The following is a 23,806-nucleotide window of genomic DNA, read 5'->3' as shown; positions in this document are numbered from 1 at the left end:
GGTGGAAAAAATCAAGGAATGGAAATCAGGAGCATAGCAGATCATTTTCAGAGCAGTTAAGAATAAATGCACATTTAATGAGGTCTGGTGTCAGCCTGAAACATGAAAAATACAAAAACATTCTTATCTTCTCTCATGCCAACAGGAATGGCATGATTTATGCTGTAATTGTTTTTTTCATGTAAATATTATATTATGGTAAGACTTTAAAAAGCATACAAAATGAATGCTAAATTAAAAAGATTAACAAAGCACACCACAAACATTCAAAACAAAGATGAAATGAAAAAGGGTCAAGTTAAGCCACGCAACCAAATCATTGACACTCTACCTTTATGGATACATTCTGTAACCAAGCTGAAAATAAACTTAATAAACTTATTTTTCATGCATCTTTTCAAGCATTGCTGTAGTGCACCAGTCCACCCAGACATTTTTGTTTCTAATTTGATTATTTGAGAAACCTGCCTATAATAAAGTCGTCTTCTCTAAATAGTTACCACTCTGATTTACATGAATGTTTTAATTTCAGTTACAGCTAATGAGTAATGTACACAGACTTTTTTTTTGCAACAGTTAAAAAAAAATTCTCTGAGAAACACAGGTCACAACAAGGATCCCAAAGGGCCACATCACGTAAGTGCCAACAACATGACCACTTTATCTTTTTTAATGTAATTGTTCCCTCACTACTCGGACCAGTCTCCACAGTTCTGAACCTTGGCCAACAGTAGGCCCTGTGCACAACTGACTTGGGGCCCTCCATTCCTCCCCCAGTACCAGGCACACCAGGGCATTGCCGTCCAAGCTCTTGTACAGCCTCAAGCACATCTGTTACTGCACACCATGTTGCTTTGTGCTTTTAGATTGGCCCTCCATCACAGCAAGTAATGCTTAAAATAAAAAGGAGGAAAAAGCAGGGCTGTCAAGCTGTCAAACTGACAGCACATCTTTCACAAAGCTTGTGTTTTGCTCCATTGACTCAATGAGCTCTGGAAGCTGGGCTGAGACACAACACAGAGAGAGAAGAGGGAGTGACAGGGCTGCAGTGGGGGCCCCTGTTGGCCTAGGAAGGGCTGGGGCCTTCACGCAGTGGCCCACTTTGTACCTCCCTATGTCAACCCCTGTTTCTGGACCAGCATTTGAAAAATGTCATAGTAATAAGTGGAAGTAAACCATAGAAATAAGTGAAAGTCACTCCAGGGTGACTTTAACATTAAAGGCTAGGAGCTTCCTAATCATTCCCTGCATGTGCCATAGCTTTAAATCAGTTTGGATAAAAATCACACATACTGAACAGATTTTCTGGCATACCTCTGGTTCACATGCATATGTAAATGGGCTACATTATTTATATGTCAATAGGTAGTATTATTTGCATTGGAAGTGGTTACTGTAGTTGCATAAAAATGCACAGATAGGGCTGGGCAGAGACAGCTATGGTAGCTATAGGGGTGCAAAGACTTAAGCTTCTGCAAAATACATGTGCAGGAATGACTACCCAGTCTATGTCACCTTTTATTGAATATACAGGTAGTCCCCGGGTTAAGGACAACCGTCATACATACCGTACAGACACCTCCTAGATACGGGGGCTTCCCTGCTCGCTCGTGTGCAGGACGTGAGGAGGGCGGTTTGCATGACTTGCTGAAAAAATCTGTGCTAAACACAGCTGAGGTTGTGGGTGATCTTAGGGGGTGAGCTCTTTCTGCAGCCTCTTGTAACACTTTAATGACCAAGACAAACTCTGCAGTTGTTTCTTTTTGCACATCAAAGCACAACTTGCTCCAGAAGTTAATGAATGTCTAGGGTCCATAAAGATTTTTTTTCTTTTTTGCTTTATTTGTGATTAACTCACAGTGGGGATTTTATACAGTAACTGACACCGCACTGCCTAATAATATGTTGAGAAAAATATCTGTCCTAATTGCATTTAATAAAATATTGTGCCTGTTCTGACTTACAGACGGTAACAAACTTACAGTCCCTATCTCGTATGTAACCCGGTACAACATTGCTATATTTGTTTACAGGAGACCAAATACCAAGACTAGTAATGTAATATGGTCACTCACTGTTAGTACTGGGGAACTTCTAATAAATGTATGTGGTTAGTAGCAGGAGAAATGCAGTGATGGCACGTATGGGCACCCAAGAGGGTTTAGGGAGGGTGTGATCAAGTTTTTTTTTATTTTTACAGCCATTGGTGGTTGGGGAGCTTCTTCCATAATCAGCAAATATGCACAGAATACATGCCATATTGGCACATACTTACCCAAGTGCAGATGTTGTTTTCTAAGGTTTTGGACAGATTGTAATAGTAATTTTAAGGGCTTTCATCCATTTAAAATAATATTTTTGGTGTATTTACACCTTTGCAACCAACATCCAGTTTTTCAGGTGGGTTTCCTGCAAAGCAATCATTTCCTTCTTGGGAGAAAACTGTCCTTACCAAACAGATATAAAACTGAAGTACACAGGGCTCTTTAGAACATGTTACTAGCCAATATGGACAAAACATATAATTCTAAACTTTACTAAGGTATACTTAACTTAGACATCTGAGCAAAAAAAAAAAAACAAAGGAAACAAAGCAGAACCTACTATATTTTTCTCAGCTATTTATGCAAAAATTAAAATGGAACACACAAGCTAGCATTTTTATTTAAATTCCAACCACTTGGAAATCAAATAACCTTATCAGCAGCCACTAATCCCTTGTTGTGAAGTAGAACTGCTTAACATACCACATGAAAAGGAGGATGATTGCATTTAGTTCCTTTATTTATTATCTGCCCCAAAATAAAACAATAATTGTCAGGTCCTGACAGCTCTAATTAGAGTTTTTGATTTGCTGAACCAGTACGCCAGACTCATCATGCTCTTTTTCCTTTTCAAATGGTCCGTCAAAATGTTTGTGTCAGCAAGATGGGCAATTCAGTACAGCTCAGACAAATGGCACTAAAAAGCATTTGTCTTCTGGACCATGTTTGGCTTTGTAGATAAGAATTGGCACCAGATGATGGGCAGGGTTTTATCCAATTCACCGACTAATAATGCAGATAGTTACTGCCTCTATAGCAAATAAAATAGAATTCAGGGAACCATATGTGCGTAATACCTTTAACCATAGTATCCAGTATATAAGTCCAGCAAAAGGAAGAGACACAGAGGTTAGGACAAATGATACTGATAGGGGTGTCCTCAATAGTCAGCTTTTATCTTGATAGTTTATACCGTTATTAAAAAAGGAAAACATATCTTGTTATAACTAGTGTTAGCTGGAGTTATTATGTTTTTTTTTTTTGTTGCTTTTATAGTTCATCTAAAATTGCATTGTCCACAGGGCGACAACTCTGCAGCGAATTAATTACAGGATGAACAGAACTGTTAAGGAAGGAAAAAACAGTCAGATCTACTGGCAGAATGAGAAGGTAATTGGATATTTTGATATTAACAGCACCCCCCCCCCCCCCCCCCCCAAAAAAAAAAAAAAGAACCTTTGTGTCAATACTATTGACAAACTGCAGCAGACATTTCATTTTTGCCCATAGTTTTACCAAGTTTCATACCATTGTCAAATACCTAAAGATTCCCCAAGCTCAAATGCCAGTCCTGCATTGATGGATCCTCCAAGAGTGTGAAATTTGGGAAACCTACCTTAACCCCCCTTCCCCAACCAAAACAAATTAACTAAGTTAACAAATCAGAGTTTAAAGGGAAATAAAAAATGATGATATTAAACCCTAAAAAATGAGCAGAGGGGAAGGGACTAGTCAGCGACTTTCTTTTCTGTGGAGGCAACCATCTTAGTAGAGGCAGGGTTTTGATTATGTCAGTGTATCCAGCAAAGAGTAAGGTGAGCAACACAATAGTGATATAACAAAACCGCCCTCCAAATCTTTCTAGTTGTCAGATGCAGCAGTGACTTCTCAAAGTACAGCTTTGAGGCTTTAGGCCAGGGGTCGGCAAACTCCGCCAGATACGGCCTAGCCGGTAGTTCATTCAGGCCTAATGCCCCCTGGCCGATCTGGCGTTAGGAACTACCGGAGCCGCTGGAGCTCCGGTGCCACCTCCTTGCTGTTGCTCCCCTATTTATCGCAGTAAAAAGTGAAAGTTTTCTGAGGGGAAATCCCTCTCCTCTGCAATGCATACAGAGGAGAGGGATTTCATTTCAGGGGGCGTTCCCTCCCTGGTGGTGGGCGGAGCCATTAGGGCGGGACTCAGAGTTCGGCCTAGTGTGCTCCCACTCACCCCTGAAATGGCCTAGTGGCCATAAAAGTTTGCGGACCCCTGCTTTAGGCACAGGGGTGACACTTTATTTGACAAAGCAAATAATCACCAGACACGGCTGGATCATGGGACAGAACCTCCTCTCCCCAATCTAAGTGCTTTGGTGCAGGGGATGAATAGTTGGGTGTAAAGGAAGATTACCTATGCTACCTATATGTAAAAATAAGTTAAATGAATATATACCATTTTTCATCCCTGCCTATAGTTCAGTTTTATAGTAAATGCTCCATCCACTGAACCATTAAACCCTTTTTTGGGGGACAGGAAACACTTGCTTTCATTGACAAAAAAACAAAAGGCACAAACTGTAGTTTTTTTTCCCGATATTCTAGTTACATTGCATTACACAAACGGTAGCATTTGTAGACTAGAAGAAAATAAAACTACACATTACACTAAGAAGTGATTGTTCAGAACTCGATTAAGAATTTTTCTTTACCTTTAAAGAATCTTTGTCATACACCGTTTGTCAGCATTTTGTGACAAACATTAGGTCTATTTTACCCAGAAACCAATAATTAAACTGCAAATTTCTGCTTCTTTCCACTACTTTTAAGCTTCAGTAACCCTCTACCCCCTGCAATCTAACACTGTGGTTGAGGTCTATTGACATCAGTCTGAAAGATCAGCCATGTTGAATTGCCACTAATCTCATGGTTGGATTAACTCAATTACTCCTCACACAATCTTCCCAAATATTACCTAGTCCCACCTTGTACCTAACTGATGTTCAGTCTCCCCAGAACAGAGGCAGCAAGAACCAGATGAATCTTGCCAGCTGTGAAGCGTTAAAATATTCCTTATTGCAGCTTTTTTATGGCTGAAATGATAAAGGATAGGGAATCAACAGTCTAAAAAATATAATATATTTTTTGTACTAAGAATAAATAAATCCAAGTCACACAGAGGTTGTACAGTACAAAAATATTACAATATTACAACCCCCCCCCACCCCCTCTCTCTATACTCCTGCTGGCCCGCACCATTATTCCTATGCACCTAAAGTAACAGCAGGTGACAACAACAACAAAAAAAACACAGCTTCTCAAGCTTTAGTTGAGAAATAGATATGCATTATTTGAACAGTTTACATTTTCCTTGGCAAAAGGTGTTGTTTCCATAAAAATTACATCCGTAATGAAGACTGTATTTCTGAACTATTTATGTTCTATGTTAGCAAGACTTTAGGAGCTTTAAATACGTGGTTCAAAAAACATTGTAGTGATGTAAAACCGAACATTGGATATCTTGTAACCAGTATAATAACAAACTATTTCTGTTGTAGTGAGCAATGTTGAAGTGTAGTAATCCAAGACAAAAGGCCATGGTGGATACTAGGAAGTTACCATGTGTGCTGGTTCCTTGCATGATTCTACTAAATTAGTTGTAGTTCTAATATTCTAGTATGTTGAATACTAGTTTACATTTCCATGGCTAGACTCCACTATATCAAAACAGAAATTGCTTTACTTGTTTAACTAAATAATTAGATGTTAATTTATATTATATACTTTAGAACAGTGGTTCCCAACCTTTTGGATCGCAGACCACTAAATGCACAGACTCCAGACCGAGCATGCGCGAGGAGCCATGTGTCACTCAAAGAGGAAGAAACGTCCCCCAGAGTGACCTCATGATGTCAGAACCCAACCATGCCGGGTGTAAACCTGCGATGGGAGAGTGGGCAGGTTGTGTCCAGAGACACACCCCGTCCACCACCCTGAGCCGACGATGTGTACTGGAATCGTGGTCCGTGGCTCTGGCCACTGCGGAAATAGAAGCCTTATATAGATTTGTTCTGCCATTCTCAGCAGCTCCTGTGTAAGCAGTGTGAGGAGAGCGGCCCGTGCTTCCGCTGGTTGCCCTCCTGCTGACCCACTGTCCCTAGCTTTAGAGCAGTGTAAGGAGAGCCACTGGTGCTTCTGCCTCTGTCATTTTTTTGCCTTTTGCACATAGATGGATGTTTTTTTTTTGTGTTCCACCACACCACAACTTTCCCTACTACTATTTGTTTCTATGATATGCTCTATCTGATTTTCATACCTGGAGTATCAGACCTCACAACACATGTTAAACTAGCCCTGAGCACTAAACAGGCAGACACTTTTACAGGAAACACTGAAAACATATTCCCATAATTAAACTCTTGACCAGTTATTGTGGTCAGGAGCTCAGGCTTAGCCGCCTGCTGCAGCACAGGCACGTAAATATGATGTGTAACTCCTTGGCTGATTGTGACCCTGGATACCATGAGGACAGGCCCAACACGGAGCTATTGCAGCTAATTAAGGATTGTGTAATAGAGTGAGTGGGTCCTGAAAGTTCAACAACATGCCATAAACTTTATCACTAAATATGCAGGTATCGCTAGATGTCCACCTGTATCCTATAAGTAGGCATCTAGAGATAACTGTATGATGAGATTTCCCTGGAGTCGACCATTCCCTGACTTATTTAAGGGCTGTGTGGTAGTAATTACACTTACCTTGACTGCTCTGGGACTAGCATGTTACATAGCTAAGGGTAATAGCTTCTTCCCTTACCACCTAATTACACACGTATTGAGTTAGTGGTAGAATCCTTTTTATAGCTTTCTTTATTGCCACTTCCTGGACACCTCCACTAATTTTTTTTTTAACATTACCTTTTTTTGCTATTATATTGAAAAGAGTTTTTCCCTGTGGACTATCAAGAGATGAGCCCTAAGGCTGAAACAAATCATCTCCTAAATGCATGTTAATACTGTGTGGTCATTATTATTGTCATACCCAACCCAGACATGCTGCATTTGCTAAGTTGGAAAGTGGAAAAAATGACAAAAACATTTCATATGGACAACTCCTATTTTAACAGAAGAAGGCCATCCAGAGTACATGCTTGCAAGCAGACAAATATTTGTGGATGTCACTACTTTTACCACGTTAGAAATATCAGCTGTCATTATGCTACAGAAGAATTGTCACAGGTCCTTTGTTTGCAAGGATTTCCATTTTTGGTATTATAGGAGCCTTAAACCCAGGCAATTAATAATACTTGGTGATCCTTTAATGAAGGCCTCATTCAAGTAATCCCTGAAAATGGAATTAATAAATGTAGACTTGGAAGTGGTTTAAAGAGTCTGGAGAAGGGAAGAAGCCTCAAGATCCAAAAAACAAAAGTTTAAAAATGGTACGGAAAAAGAAATGCTTATAACAGAAAATTAAATATTCATAATACACTGTGCTATAGCAACCTAAAAGTCATCCAACTAAGGTTTGCTTTTACTTATTTATTGTGCCACATTTCCCCATTCTCTGGTATACCCAATTAAAACTAAGGAATACATTTTTTGGAGCAAGAAGGTCATTCATTTAGAGTGGAGAAGAATGGGAAAGATTCACAACCCCAGTACTAGTACCGTGTTTCCCCGATTTTAGGACATCTCCATTAAGTAAGCCACCCCCGATTTTTAAAAAAATAATTAAAATGAGACACTCACCCGTTTATAAGACAGGGCGTGTCTATTCCTGAGCCAAACTGAAAGTAAAAAGCCTGCACACGTGCCCCCGCGATTCTGAACAAGGAAGCAAGCTGCTGATCCCTGCACTTAATTACGGGTAAGTGATCAGAAGGGGACAATGGAGTCAATGGAATAGAGTGATCAGAAGGGGACAATCATTTCATAGTGATCAGAAGGGGACAATCATTGCATAGAGTGATCAGAAGGGGACAATCAATGGCAAAGAATGATCAGAAGGGGAATATGAACGGCACATGAGTGATCAGAAGGGGACAATCAATGGAACATGAGTGATCAGAAGGGGACAATCAATGGAACATGAGTGATCATGAGTGACTTTCAACAATAAATGTGTACTGTAGTCTTCTTCATGGAAAAATAAGACATCCCCTGAAAATAAGACCCAGGGCATATTTTGGCATTTCAAAAAATATAAGAGAGTGCCTTATAATCGGGGAAACAGGGTATGTCAAAGATGTGTTCACTATATTTTCCATCTCTGGTTCTGCTTTGTGATCAATTTTCTGCAAGCTGAGCGGAGGCAAAGACACATCACCCCTAAAGTGGTTATATTTATGTAGGGTTGCTTCCTTTTATGTTTTCTACATATACATTGACAAATCTAAAATACAGCTATGCTTAGCTACAGACAACTCAACTGGCATTACCCGGGGCTGTTAGAACAAGCTTTCTACATTTCTCTTCATAACAGAATTACAACATTAAGCATCCTGCTGCTTCTACTGTGCATCCCTTCCCCATCATGTGGTGTCAGGTCAGGTCAATCACTCAGTAATGATTCCGTGTCATGGAGAGAAGAAAATAACTGCACAGAGATACACAGAGAGGTGAGGAAAAATAGGACAAGAGAGAATTTCAATAACCTTCCTATTTCTTCCCATTACAGAGATAAGATTGTTACAAACACAAACAGGCATGGCACCCTGAGATGATGTATTCATCAAAAATGTTTTTTTATTGTGGTGATTTATGGGACATGTGTCTGCTGGGCTCAACAGCAACACAAAAAGATTCCTATTGTGTAAAAAAACAGAAACAAAGAAGGTGGTTAAGCTTTGTGAATCTTGAAACCCTTTTGTCATTCCAGAAGAGTGGAGACTTTTTAACGTATAAACATTTTGAAATGTTCATTTTTCTTAAAAATAAAATTCAACTTTCATGAAAAAAAAATCACCATATCCAACTGTGTGAGTCTAACGGATTTGCCTTTTTTTTAGTAAAAACTGCATGAACAAATGGTGACAAGCTACAATAATTACACATTTTGCATAGGTATATAAACCCCTATAGTTTGTCAAATTAGAAACAAGTGAAGGCTCTGGATTTAAGCTACGTACACACGTCAAATTCTGGCGTGTGTACAGCCTGCGTCGTTCATCGTCCGTGGATCTGTCCTGGCGGATCCATGAACAATGAGCGATCCCAATGCAAGGGAAGGGGGAGAGCGCGCAGCAGGGTGCAGCTCCGTCCCTCTCCCCCTCCTCTCTCCATATATGTATGTATGTACAGCACTCGTTCATGCATTGTGCCGTTCTTATCGTTGGAAAGGATCGTGAAAGATCCTTTCCAACTACAAGAATTGCACGTGTGTAGGCGGCTTTAGTTCTCCCACTGTGGTGTGCTCAGCAATAACCATTATATGCTGCAGAATCTTTACATACTTTACATACATATGTATGTCCTAAGTGTTATATTTTTTCCTTTGTTTCTCCTTTTGGTTTTCTTTATAGAGTTCTGCTAGACATCTAATGTCTCCCCTGCATATCTCTTGTTTCTCCTGCGCAGCCTGCTGTCATCAGACAGAGATGTGCTCAGAGCAGAGTACTTCCAAGTTCATATCACAAAGAAATGATTTGGTTTGTGATCTTGTTTCCGTGCTCCCTGACAATAAGTGTGACAGTGGCTGCTGTGGGGACAGTTGGAGAGTCAACACGTGGGGTCTGCTGTCACTTCCACCAGCCATAGCAGTAATTAGACTGCTTTCTAGCCTCCCTGACTAACAATACATTTTTAAAAACAAACTCAGAACCATAACCTTATTTTAGGCTTAGTCTACACCAGGGGTGCCAAACTCAAATACACAGAGGGCCAAACTTGAAGTTTATTGAAAAAAACAACATTTTCATATAGAAACGAAGAGGTTTTACTTAACATTCAATCTGGAACAAGACTATAATAGAAAAATAAATTTAAATAAATTTTATTTAGGAAAAAATCTTTGCCTCTTTCCTCGTTAAATTTCAGTGGTAACGTTTTTGCACAAGCTAAGAATATTAATAACAAATTTCTTCTATGAAAAACTGCATATTACTGCATGTTCTTCTCATGTGTTCTGGTTTCTTCTTATTGAGATTAATTGTTTTACGTTGCCAGAGAATGCAATGTGAAACCAAATGAATTGCTGCATTTACATTGCATTCTCTGGCACAATAAAACAATTAATATAGCAATAGCTCTATGATAATTCCTGATAATAATATTTCCTGATTATTGAGCTTACCTGTCAGGATAAATTCCGTGGGGTCCACGCATAGGCTGCTGTTCAATAGACACGAGTGATGCCGCTACTACAATTCCCGGCATCTTTAAAACGCGGGGCCACACATAGGCAGAGAGGCCGCTGGTCTAGAGACGCGAATGATGCTCGGAATTGTAGTAGCGGTATTGTACTTGCGTCTATAGAACAGCAGCTTAGTATGAATTGAATTCATATTAGGAATTCTTTTGGTGGCCATAAAAAAGGTGTGCCGGGCTGGATTTTGCCCACGGACCAGAATTTGACACCCCTGGTCTACATGGATGTTTTCTTCAGCGTTTAACCTGAGGCTTTAAAAGCCCATGTTTAAAATTCCTATGCATTCCAATAGGCTATTCTACACCAGGACGTTTCCTTGAGGCACGCTTTTGAGTGCTATAGAGGGTAAATGCGGGAAAACACTCCCATTGAATTTAATGGAGGCTTTTACAAGGGCTTTTAAGCTTCTTATGAAAGCTTCCATTGAAAACAATAGGGGTGTTTATAAGCGTTTTAAGCTGGACTTTGGAATCTGGAAGCCCCCTTTAATGAGGAGACTCCCAGATCTCTGGGACGCCTGACAGTGTGGGATTCCCGAGCACTAGAGGGAAAATGAGGACAAGTCTCCTCATTCACCACTAGTGCTTTGTGATTGGCTGCGGAAAGGGATGCTTTTGCTGTCATCAGGGTTTCCCTTTTCTCAGCCATTCAGCACTAGACTTATATAGAGAGACTTGTCCCCATTCACATCTAGTGCTGAATGGCTGAGGAAAGCTGTGACCCTGATGACCCTTGAGCCGTCATCAGGATTTCCCTTTCCTCAGCCAATCACTGGGCAAAGCAATTAGCGGAGCTCTGCTACGCTGACAGCTCTGCTCTCCTGATTGCTCCCGCAGCCCTAGTGAAACTGTAGAATGTGTTCTTGGATACAAAGCACATGTCACAGCTCCTCTAGGGCTACAGGAGCAATCAAGAAAACAAAGCTGTCAGCATAGCAAAGCTCTGCTGATTGATCAGCTCCATGATTGGCTGAGGAAAGGGAAATCCTGATGAGGCTTGAGCTGCCATCAGGGTTTCCCTTTTCTCAGCCAATCAGCACCAGACCTGAATGGGGACACTGGCTGAGTAAAGGGAATCCCCGATGATGGCCCAAGCTTCATCAGGGTTTCTCTTTCTTCACCCAATCATGGAGCACTAGAGGTGAATGGGGGGACTTGTCCTTATTTGCCCTATAGTGCCCGGGTATTTCACACTGTCAGGAGTCCCACAGCTGTGCTCATATCATGAATGCAGCCATGGGAATCATCCTGTCATTGCGGGGGAAAAAAGCATTAAACAGAATCTGGTTAATGTGCAACTTTTGTAAAAATTACATTTGACCCAAACTTCCAGTTTGCCCAGCAACTAAAACCTGTGAGAAGAAGTGACTGTAATGCCCCCAGTGGGTTATAGGGTCATGCTACCCCCGATGATGGCTTCAATGAAGTCAGCAGAGTAGCTGTCAGACAGAATCTAGCATATCCCTATATCCAGGTCTCTGTGGATTTCCCTGCTGATTCACACATTGTATATACAATTTGGTGTATTAGGGATGGTCAACAACTAATATTGTTATATTGTAACTTTAAATTTATAAATGTGCTTCTACTGATGGTAGAAATAAAAAAGTGTAAAAGCTGCCTCTTTGCTTTTGGTGCCTATAGGCAATTGCCTACTGTGTCTGATGATAACTCCAGTCCTGTCTGTCTGTCTATAGCGGATAACAGAGCGGATGTTGTGGTGTGAAACGGCCAGTACAGTATTTCATCAGTTGTACTCTAGTGGCATGCAGGACAAAGGCATGAAAGAAAGAGATTTCATAGGGGGGATGAGGGTTAAAGTGTGCTAGGATGATATTTACTCAATCACCCTCAATCACTCAATCACCCATTCCTACACATAAACAGGCCTTAGACCATTTTTGATTTACCAGAACAAAATTTAATGCTGCACCGGTCCACATGCTGGCAGGAACAATAAAATGTAAATGGTGACATTGTCCTACTGTAGTTCAGGGTTTTTTTTTGTTTTTTTTTACTAAATGTGTGCATCTCAATCAATCTACAAGAGATAAGACTGAAAAACTTGCTGGGTGAAATGCACATGAGCTGCTTGAGGAGAACAATCAATGAGAAGAAGAGTTATTTAAATGTTGATGAGTATTCCTTATGAAAAGAGAAGCTTTTGATTTGCTCCATTACCCACCAAGCCATGGCGCCTGCCACAACGCAACAGAATAAAAAAATACTTGTGAAATCCTGCACAGGGTTTGGGGTGCTAACGTTTAACTAGCATAAAATGATTATTTTTTTTTCCACCGATTTTATCTTTGTGCTTTCCTAATTTGAACTCGGCCTTGGAAAATGAACAGTGGCTCCCTTGGCTGCTTCTGGACTTAACAGCCTCCATTAACTGTAGTCCTCTCAGGAGATACATCCATCTTAATTAGACCAGCACTTTTCCCATTCGCTGCAAGCTCAAGAAATTGTCTGAACGATATTAACCATATCAGGTTATGAACTGAGTGCTGGAACATGTGTGAACACTGCTGTACTGACATCCTATTAGATGTTATCAACACATGGAGCACACACAGATGAACACTGTATATTATACGGAATAAACTTCTTCATAGCTATACATATAAGTTGCCTAGAAAAGTGAATCATGGGAATTTTCCCTTAGTGAAGGAGGTAAAGCTATTCTGACATCAGTCATCCAAAGAAGAAAATATTTGTATATATATATATATATATATATATATATATATATATATATACACACACATACACACACACATACACACACACAGTTGACATTTGAAAATCCGGCCACCGATAATCTGGTTCCTTCAGTTTCTCGGCATGAATTTCAGATCGCATATTCAATACAGGGACTGCAGTACTGTGTTTGGCCACTAATGTTTTGGCGCTGTTCTGCAGAAACACTTGCTTGCTAAACTAAATACAAGTTGAGACGTCCCTGCTGCCTGCTTCCTGGAACTGTGCCAGATGTCCGCGGTGCTGCGAGAGGAAGGCTGGCCTGGGTGTGGAGGTAAATTAAAAAAAAAAGATTTTCTAAAATCTGGCGCACCTGAGGTCCCGAAGTTGCCAGATTTTTGAATGCCAACTGTATTTATATATATATATATATATATATATATATATATATATATATATATATTTTTTTTTTTTTTTTCACTGAGTTAATTCTTTAGCAGTCCAACTCCTTAGGTAAATCAACCCAGTTCTGTTTTTCACCCAATGTATATTCTGCTACAATACAAAAAAGAGTTGCATTTAGATGGAGGTCCTTGTTTTGGCAATGTTACACATGGCTACTATAGATTAGGAGATTTTTCTGTTTTCCTAAAATTACACTAACAGCATTGAAGGTTATGCAGATTGAGCACATGCTTTCCTTTGGTGTTTCAACTTCAGCACCAACACACAAAATTAATAAACTTACCGGATATCTCCCGATGGGAGACAGATATTGGGCGACCGTTGGATGAGGAGCAGTGGCAACAAGTGTGGGATGCCGCGGCACACAGTACCCCCAATGAACAGTTTCACTAAGCTAATTATAGGCTTCTACTCTGATGGTACATGGTTCCCACCAGATTAGTGACATACCGCCCCGACTGCACTGAAGGCTGTTTTCGTGGCTGTGGGTCGCCAGGCACCTTATACCAAATTTGGTGGCAATGCTCTAAAATGAAGAGATTTTGGACGGGTATTTACCAAATTATTTACACCCTCTTGGGCAGTGGTATGCGTAAAGATCGGTTTGAGGCTTTTTTGATGCTGCGCCCCCAAGGGAATTTTCAAGAGTCAGTTTCGATTCATTTCATTTGTATTCACAGCTGCGTATAACAGCAGACACTGGCCAAGTCATGGTGCTCTGGCATGCCTTCTGTGGCACAGGTGAAGAGGAAAGTAATGTGGTATTTGGTCTATGTAAATATGGTAGCTAGGCTCCAGAACTTTTTAATGAATTTCAGAAAGATTTGGGATCCATGGATTGAGAACTACCTGCCAGCAGATTTTGATAGCTCTCTCATTATATGATGGGATGATGGATGCATTTCCTCTTAGCCAGTGCATACTTGGGGGAATTAAAGTCCCGCTGTACGGAATTCGGTCCTTCCCCTACCCTCCCTTCCTTATATGTATGTCTCGTCAGGTTGGCAATGTTGTGTGCTAAGTGCCTTTCACTGGGTCAAGATTAGATGTTCCATTGTTACCGGGATTACCTATTACTGGGTTCTATGTGGGGGCCCGTTTGTTCAAACAAGCTATACAACTATCATACTAAGCTTACAGAAAATATGTGGCTGGTACCACCCCCTGATGTTGGGGACCTTTTGGCTCCGTTTTTTTTTTAAATGTCTTGTTATGCATGTGTGTTGGTATTGTTAATGCTATTTGATTGTGTCACGTTTATTGTTCTTTTATAATGAAAAAATAATAAAAATTTACTCATACTACAACATTTATCATGTTGTAATGTCTAAATTGCGTTTTGTGTGAAATACTGTTCGCCTACCTAGTCCAGAGTATGTACCACTACAGCCTGGGTTCATAAAAGTGGTTGAACTACATAAATATCATTCAACTCACAAGGAGTTCTGCTGGATAAAGAATGTCTGCAGGGGACAGCATCAGGCAGGAGAATCATTGATTGGGAAGAATGTCATCCTCACAGATATGAAAAAATCATTGATGTCAGGTAAACTGACCAGAAAGGCACAGATTGCTCACTGGTTGAGGAAACCCTAACAACCTCTGAAAGAACCCAGGTTGAGAGATCCTGGTCTACTAAATAAACTTCAAGAGCTTTAACAAAATATTCTACCAGGTTGCTACCTTCCTCCTAAAAAAGGGGTTTGGACAGAAGAGTTCATGCAGTAATATGGCAAAATAACCACATTTATGTTTCCCTTATTTTTGATTCATCCGCCTAAAACAGATCTACAAAAGGCAGAAGATAACAATGCCTCTTAATACTCCAGGGAGCCCCATTAGCAGACAAATCCAAATGTTCTGATTAGCACTTTTATAAGCTAATCTTAAGAAAACTGACTTAGGAATCATAAAAACACAGCAAAAAAATCTATAAATATATCCAATGATTTATTCACATGCAGGTTTGAGGTTTAGACAAAAGGATTTAGATGTACTGATGTACTAAAATTAGTATTTAAAATCTGAAAAGAGACAAAATATAAAAAGCTTCAACAGTAAAGTAAAAAAAAAAGGATGTTTCTATATACAATAAAATACAAAATACTACATTTATAGAGCATCTTTATTACAATTGAGAAGCTAAACATCTTGCTAAAGACGTGGTATAAGAAGGGGTGGGGGTAGAGATTCTAGAGCACTTGGCTAACTTTTCATTGTGGTACAACACATATGCCCCTGTGCCAGGGGTGAGGTTGATAGGAAAGTTGAAAGAGTATTTAAACTAGAAAGGGAGGGAGAGTGTTAGAAAATAATGGGGTAGATAAATCAGAAAGGAATCTGATTATGTATGATGGGTAATTTTACCTACCCTGATATTAACTGGGGTAAATAATGGCACTCCTGAAAGAACACTTTAAAAATGTCCTAATTAGAAGTTTATGCCGAGCAGAGGAGCAGTGACCATTTTTTGATTTAATTTAACCTTAGTTGTAAACAATTAGCATGTACCACTAAAATAAAAAAAAATTATCATAGACTGGTGGGGATTATCCTTGATCAAAAAACACAAAAGTGGAAAAAAAATATTTAAATCAATGGTATGCTGCAAAATATATATTTTTGTAGACAATGAGTTTAAAAGGCTAAAAGTGAAACCTATGTGGCTCATGTCCATTGTTAAAAAAGTGATAAAGATTTCAAGTGATAAGACAAACTCACAAAAAGCATTTAAATATTTAAATGGTAAAATGGTCAGGGTGTAGGCACCCTATAAGTGCCTACAAAAGAAAATGAGAGACTAATTTCCATAAAGGGAATAATAATGCCACAGTGCCAAATCAAATAAAACAAAATAATTGTGGTTTAAAATTGATATGGTTCAGAAACAGTTAAACAAATTAAAGGTGATTAAAGCAACTGGATCAGATGGCCTACACAACGCTAAACTTTGTTATTTCAACATTGTTTCTAACTTTTATTCTTCTAAATGGCTGGCTGGGTATCACAGGTGAACTGGTGTATGGCCAATGTGGCATTCATATTTAAAAAGAGATCAAAGTCTTTGGGAAGAGGGGCTGTGCATATAGTAAACTTGACTTTTGCTAAATTGTTTGGCACAGTACCCATAGATGGTGCATTTCTGATCAGTGGTGGTTAGTGGAATGTAGCCTATATTATAGGTTTTTAGTGGATGTAATGTAATCCAATTATTATTAGGTGGCACTTACATTGCAGACCTCATGTCCAACTCTTGCAATGTGGCCTAATAGAGCAAAACCAAGAAAGAAACGCTGCTTTATATGGGAAATACTGTCCACATTGACTGTGTGTTGCCTATGTCCAGGCAGGCAGTGAGGTTGCGGTGCGGGTCCTGCTTCCTTATACAACTAAACTGCTTCCATGACAGTCTGAAAGAAAATGAATTGGGGTGGCAGTAAGCGGTTAAGTACTGCTCACAGCCGCTCGCTGTAAAATGTGCAAACACCGGTTTTACCACTGCAGCTGCGCAGGCTACACGAGAGTCTGTTTCGGCCATGGGTCTGAACATCGCCTTAGAAGTATGGTGTAATACCAAAACAAAGCAAGAAAAAAAACTCACCCTCTGTATTGGACATTTTAACACTTTACTGATAGCAAAAAATGACTTACAAAGCTCAAGTTTGTAAAAGCTGGAAAGCCAGTTTATTAGAACATTACCCTACAAAGCTTTGCCTGTCATAACTACTGTACCTTTAAAATAGGCTGCTTATTATGCTTCATAGAAGAGAATGATTTGTCATCTTCATCTAATCACTATAAAGCATAGTCTGTAGTACCTACATGAGTTTTTGGGAAAGAATAGCTGGGATTAACTAAATGACTGCTTTGGAAGTAATAGTTGGACAACTGCAAAATATAAATAATAATAAGCAAGAAGATCCTTTAGTTCTAGAAAGTTATCACCAACATTTATGGTCAAATGTGACATATTACATTTTTTAACAATCATGCTGCTTCTCTGTAGAAGGATATGTGATGCCTGTATATAGTGACAGATGTGGTCGTCACATGATCTCATCGACCATCTTTTCTAAATCATATCCCGGAATTGTCAGTACGGATATTGTAGCAATGAAATGTAATCTTCGTCTCCATTGTCCTCTGCCCTCCTTCCACAGCACTCGGATAATTCCAGTTGGTACTGAAACAACAGAAAGCAAATTAAGCCTGAGAGGCAATCCGCTTATAGTATGCCAGGACACGGATGAAACCCTATAATGGGATAAAGAGGGATCCAGATAATTATCTCCGCTGCATGATACCTACCCCGTAGCAGGTTACTAGCATCCCAAGCTCACAGGGATAAAACAGAAGCATACAATTACCTTTTTTTTTGTAGAAAAATCAGCAGAAACAGCAGAAACCCAAACACTGAATCCCTGCACATCTGTGTCCGGTAATCTTTGGTGTCATTTTATTTTGCATTACTTGTCCGATCCTATTACGGGACTGGCACATCTGGACAGAAGTTGGTATCTTGCTGTCAATGGGTTCAGCTGGTCTGCAGGTGTCCCCCATAATAATGGATATACTTATTGTATCTGTATCTATCAATGTGCTTGGCCTGCACAGTCAGAAAAAAAGTCCCAGGCCAGCTAAAGCAGATAATTCAGAATGAATTCATTAGGCTATGTATACACGTGCAATGGTTCTCGTCCGATAATTGGCTCAGAGCTGATATCCGACAAGAATCTTGCGTGTGTACAGTGCTGTGGTCCGAATGACAATCCTGATGGATCCACGGACAACAAACCTTGTAATGGAAGTGAAGGGGAGAGAGGGCAGCGAGGTGCTGCTCTGTGGTTCTCCCATGGAATGTAGGGACAGTGCATTTATGTTAGTCAGCTCTAGATTTAAAGAGCATATAAAACAAACACAGCGAACATATCCTCTGCCAAAAACCTGTAAAATTTATCTTGTGCCATCTTTCTTAATACAAGCAATGTGCAGCAAAACAGAAACAAAAGATATTGTCATACCTCCGTTTGATACAGTGCTATTGGATATGTTTTGATTAGAGTAAATATCATAATTCTTGGTACGGTATCTATGCAAAATAAAAAACAGGACAAAAATCAGTGATGACCCGTTTCCCTCGCTGGATGACACCATTGCTCTGTTACTGGTAAAGCCTCGCCTTCTTTTTAATCTCTTCAATCAAAATGTGTTTACAAATGGGATCTGCTCTCATGGTGACATAACGTTCCAGAGAATGTTTTAATTGGCTCTGTGTTCCAAATATGCAGCAAAACACCGCTGATAGAATTTCATTGTAGCAACATGACAACACAACAAACGAAATAAATGCAAAAAATATACAGAATGTTTTCAGCAAAACACCGCTGTCTTGAAGCCAAGGTGAAGAGACAAATAAATCTGGATAGCTGCGATTTTGCTGCTTTTTTCTTTTGAAAGTAAGCAGGTGCTTAGTGTTTAACAACAAATTATTATTTGCCTTGATTAATGGCTGTGCAGTTCAGAGAGAAACATTTCTACCCAAGTAACAAAGTGGTTGTCTAATACAGTCCCAAAACACTGCACAGTAACAGGAGACAGAGGGGGAGATCCTAAAGAACATTTTTCACATTTGTTTTTGTATTACCCTTCATCATTCTGTAGAGATATAGCTAATAAAAAATGACACATTTGAAATAATGTTAGTTTTATGTGTAGTTATGTTTTTAAAGGGAAAACAAAGTGGTTTAATTTAGAAAGCTCTTAATCTGTTTTCTGTGACTGCATTGTACAAAGTCATATTAGTCTTAAAACTACTTTTGATGCAGAACAAAGATTCACAAAAAAAAAAAACTCTTCTGGCTTTCTACTGTCACACCCCTGAGGAACTCGTAGTAAGCAAAGAAAGAAAAAGTTACAAAGAACAGGCTGTTTGGCGTCCACTTCCAGTGACAAGACCCAGTTGAGATTGATCACAAAAAAAAAATATTTGAATTAAGCTTCGCTGAGTGAGCTTCAGTGTTTGCTGGGTGGCATTATAAGCTAACAGATTGATGTTACTTTTGCTTTACACTGCTCTGATAAAAGCAACTGCAAACACTTTGCATGTTTATACAAGGAAAACTATATTAAAAAGGAGCAAGCTGTTCCGCCCAAAAAGCAAGTCAGCAGTATTGTCTGATTATCTCCTTACGAAGGTTTTTTTCCTCATTACTGATCTACCATAGCTTACACATATACATACACATGGCTGTATGCACTGGAGTGCCAAGAACCCTTACATACAAAGAAATGCACTGCTCATATTTCAGGAGGAATTTAAAACACAAATAAAATTTTAGGGTACTGTTTATGCACAAGTTTTTCCGTATAGCATAGCAAATCATTATTTTTGGAGTCCAGTACCATTTTGCACTATTGATGCAGGTAAAAAATACATACACCGCATAACTGGAGTCAAGAAATATATGTTGTGCTACTCCCCTTAACATGTCTCTACAGGATAAGGAAAAGCCATCACAAATGAAGCCTAAAGCTGCCTGCAATAGGATCACAATAGCTAAATGAAATGTGTAAGGTAGCAGCTAAACAATCTTTCCACAAACATGCAGTATTGTATTGCAATTCCTTGCATGCCTGTGACTTGGGATCAGTTAATCACAGAGGAAAGCGTAGTGATCATTCAAGAAAATCCATCTTTGCCTGCCATCTCACACCTACCATCAGTCTCTCCTGGGGGACATCGAGTAGTTCAAACTAATGTGCCTTGGTTAGATAATAACTAGTTTGGATAAAGTGGAGTGGCACATATAATCATTAGCACTTTATCCCTGGAAGTTAAAACACATCCCCAACCATGTTGTATTTAGCTTTGGACATGGTGGGGGACATTCAAATGGTTCCTCTCGAAACGTGTTCACAGAGATAGTAAGTGAGCAAAATCTCATTCATGGAAACAAACATCTTTTGTTTATAAGTAGAGAGGAGTGGAAGGTTTATAATGCCATCTGTGTTCTCAACTCATTATGGTCACCATACCAGAATATGAAGTGAAATCTCCAAATCATAGACACCGATGAGTTCAGAGACATGACAGAGGTTAAAACTTTTCAATACTGTAACCAAAACCAAAAATATGTCAAAACTATGTTGAAAAAGTTTGTTTTTAGGAATGATCCAATACCAAGTCCCAATCTTGAGCATTGGTATTAATGGCCAACCTAAGCTCAGTTAGCAGATTGATTTTTTTAAAACTAAAGAAATAAAAGACCAGGATGATCAAGTTTGCATGCCAACAGTGACAAGCAGAGATTTTTTAGGCCATGGAACTGTCCTTCCTTCGATAAGCTTTTTAAAGTAATGTGGATGATTTAAATGACCTAGTTGCAATTCCATTTATTTTTATTGTTTGTTTTACAAAAGCTTTTATTATCAAAGTGAACCTCCTTAGTGTGTAATATTTGCTAGTATTACTTTTGTTTTGTTCTGCCTTTTGAATTATTAAGCACCTTATCTAATTTTGCAGCTTAATAAATGTGAGATACACATTAATGCAGAAAAATATCTTTGTGATAGATTAAAGATGCGGTTTTAATGCTTTAGTGAAATCCTGGGGTAGAATAAAATCATATCTCCAGCAGGTATTTATTACCCCTATAAATCTAATGCGCTGCTGTTAAGCAAATTTACTGTCACACACTGCTGTGATAACAGATCTTGTCATAATACTCCAGTCTTTATAATCCTCAACGTTCTCTTATCTCCTAACGCAAGATGGATACAGCACAGTAAAGATGTAATAAAGTATTTCTTTAATGCATATTATTGCTTTGTGGTTCTAATTTACTCCCATGTCTTTCTACTAAAGACCTGACAATTTCCAGGGAAGTAAAGATTCCCATCGCTTAGAGAGGAGACTTGAAAACAGTACGCTGCCTCACCTTCTTAGAAAAGTGAGATCCGTAATTTGGGGCCTATTACTTCCAAATGTAACACTATAAAATCTGAAACCATAGCAGCCAGGTGACATTCAGAATTTTTCATTGAGTATAATTTTTTTTTGGGCAACAACACTGCTCTGGAGTTTCAAATTGCTCAATAAAGGGCAATGCAGCTTGTGCAGTAGAATGGGCGCTGTCATGTCTGACCCTGTTCAGGTGTTGTTGCACTTTGCTGACCAACCTATGTATGTATAGCAGGGCAGGAAAGCATTACACAGTCATGGCTACCTGTTCTGGCAGGGCCAGCCCCCACTGATCTACCTCCTCTGCCCTTTCCTGGCACTAGGATGGAGAGGTGGATTGGTGGGTGGTGTTTCAAAATTCCATTATGGAAGCTTAAGTAAATTGCAAGCTCTTTGGGGCAGGGTCCTCTGCTCCTCCTGTGTTACTGTCTGTATCTGTCTGTCATTTGCAACCCCTATTTATTATACAGTGCTGGGTATTTTGTTGGCCCTATATAAATCCCGTTTATAACAATAATAATAAGTGCAAGGGTTCGTGGAAGAAACCACTAGGAGAGTGTGGACCACTCTGGAGGTGCTCCCCTGACAATATCCACGATGTAAAGCAGGGAACCATATAACGGTATTTTATATTTAGATATAGCAGTGCAGGCTGAGTTATCCTCTCCTCCCATCTATCCCACTAACATTATTGCCCTGCTCCTGTTGACGGAATACCAGTTAACTGATGACAGTTACCTTACTATGTGGCATGGCTGACCAGGAAAAAAGGACAATAATACCAAAGGATATTACTGGGAAAGGGGGATGGCATAATTATTCCAGGTAAGGCGGGAGCCAAAATCTGTTCTGCATAGGAGCCCACGGTTGGCTGAATCTGCCACTGACCAATTCCTAGGTAATCTTAAAATAGGAGAGCGTAGATTAAAGCAGTTACTCCTAGCAGTTACTACCTCTCATTTCAGTATCCAGTGAAAACAATATACCTAAAAATGCGAATATGGAATTGTAGAAAGTATACAAGTGATCATGAAAATTGAAATAAGAATTCTTTGCTAAATATAAAACGGAGGGAAAAATTAAAAATGTGAAATATTTCAGTATTTCCTGGAATTCAAATGATATTATTACAATTCAGTCTCTCCTAAGATCTTCAGTCAGAGACTTGTGTGCGATGTACTGCTGCATCTAAAGATAAAACATGTAAACCCATATTATGTAAATGTATCTGTAACTCCTGCCTGACCTCAGTTCTCTTTTAATATAAGGTAGAATTATAGGTAATTACACAAAACACAATTTGTGAAAAGATAACTGCTTCATGTAGACAACAGAAATGAAACTATAGTACGCAGCAAATAATGTGTCTAATTACAAATGAGAATTTCAGAGATCTGTTTACCAGCAACTGTGTGTAGCCGACATGAAGCCCTTACCAGATCCACCTGTATACTTCCCAATAAATACGTCAAAGTAACAAAAATACAATTACCCTATTTTCTTGTAATACAGCTGTCATTCACATGTATTCTCATGCGGCAGGGCCTTACCTGTCAGACTGAAGGAGTAAAACATATCTATGATATCCTTACTGGCTAGTTACCTGTCATCATATGTTCTTATTTCCCCTTTTTGGTCAACTGGGTATAGGAGAACCCCTTTATGTTCACAATTGCAACTCCCAAACACACCGACTGTAAAAGTGAATCTAAACTCCAAACCAAACACTGTATATATTGAAGATTTTTAATCCATTTGCAAAAGTTTTCATATCTTTTTTTCCACAATTTAACCTTACCCTGAAAAAGAACCCCTGTTCTTAGGTGGCTACACTCACTTCTTGACAATCTATAGGAGAGGCCATGGTTGTCACATTAGCATTGAGGAATTTGGTTGCAGCAGATTAAACTCAGTTTATTACAAACTCTGTGGACTTTGAATTCAGCAGTTGCAGGTTATATTATAACATTATATACTGTAGCCCTGGGCCAGAAGCCATTCTCAAATCTTTAAAGATGTGCCAAACAATCAGGAAGCCAGAAATACACATGTATGGCTGCCAACAAGTGTCATGTCCCAGGCCTGTGAAGTACACAATCAATAGGATCTATTCTCCTAAGACACGGAAATGAAAATAAAGTACAAGGAAATGCAGGAGTGGCTTTATATGTGTACTTACATTACTTCTGGGTTGTATTCATTTTGTTAAACTCCTTAAAAACAGGGTTTGTATTTTTATAGGATGCATCGGTAAGGCTTACTGTAACTACATTTGAACCACAATTTAGGTTAGC

General features: G+C 39.3%; 1 protein-coding gene and 1 long non-coding RNA gene across 3 annotated transcripts in view; both read right to left on the bottom strand.

Annotated features, from left to right (window-relative positions):
• MGAT4B (alpha-1,3-mannosyl-glycoprotein 4-beta-N-acetylglucosaminyltransferase B) overlaps positions 1-23,806 on the bottom strand; it is a 258,169-nt gene that overhangs the window by 180,166 nt on the left and 54,197 nt on the right. The gene's annotated exons all lie outside the window — the stretch shown is intronic.
• On the bottom strand, positions 17,211-18,993 carry LOC140323489 (uncharacterized). Its single transcript, XR_011919383.1, has 2 exons — positions 18,574-18,993; positions 17,211-17,735 (listed from the first exon to the last, which is right to left on the bottom strand). It is a non-coding gene; the product is annotated as an uncharacterized lncRNA (long non-coding RNA).

Source organism: Pyxicephalus adspersus, chromosome 2 (assembly GCF_032062135.1).
Source record: "Pyxicephalus adspersus chromosome 2, UCB_Pads_2.0, whole genome shotgun sequence".
Classification (NCBI taxonomy): domain Eukaryota; kingdom Metazoa; phylum Chordata; class Amphibia; order Anura; family Pyxicephalidae; genus Pyxicephalus; species Pyxicephalus adspersus.
This window is presented reverse-complemented; position numbering and strand designations above follow the sequence as displayed.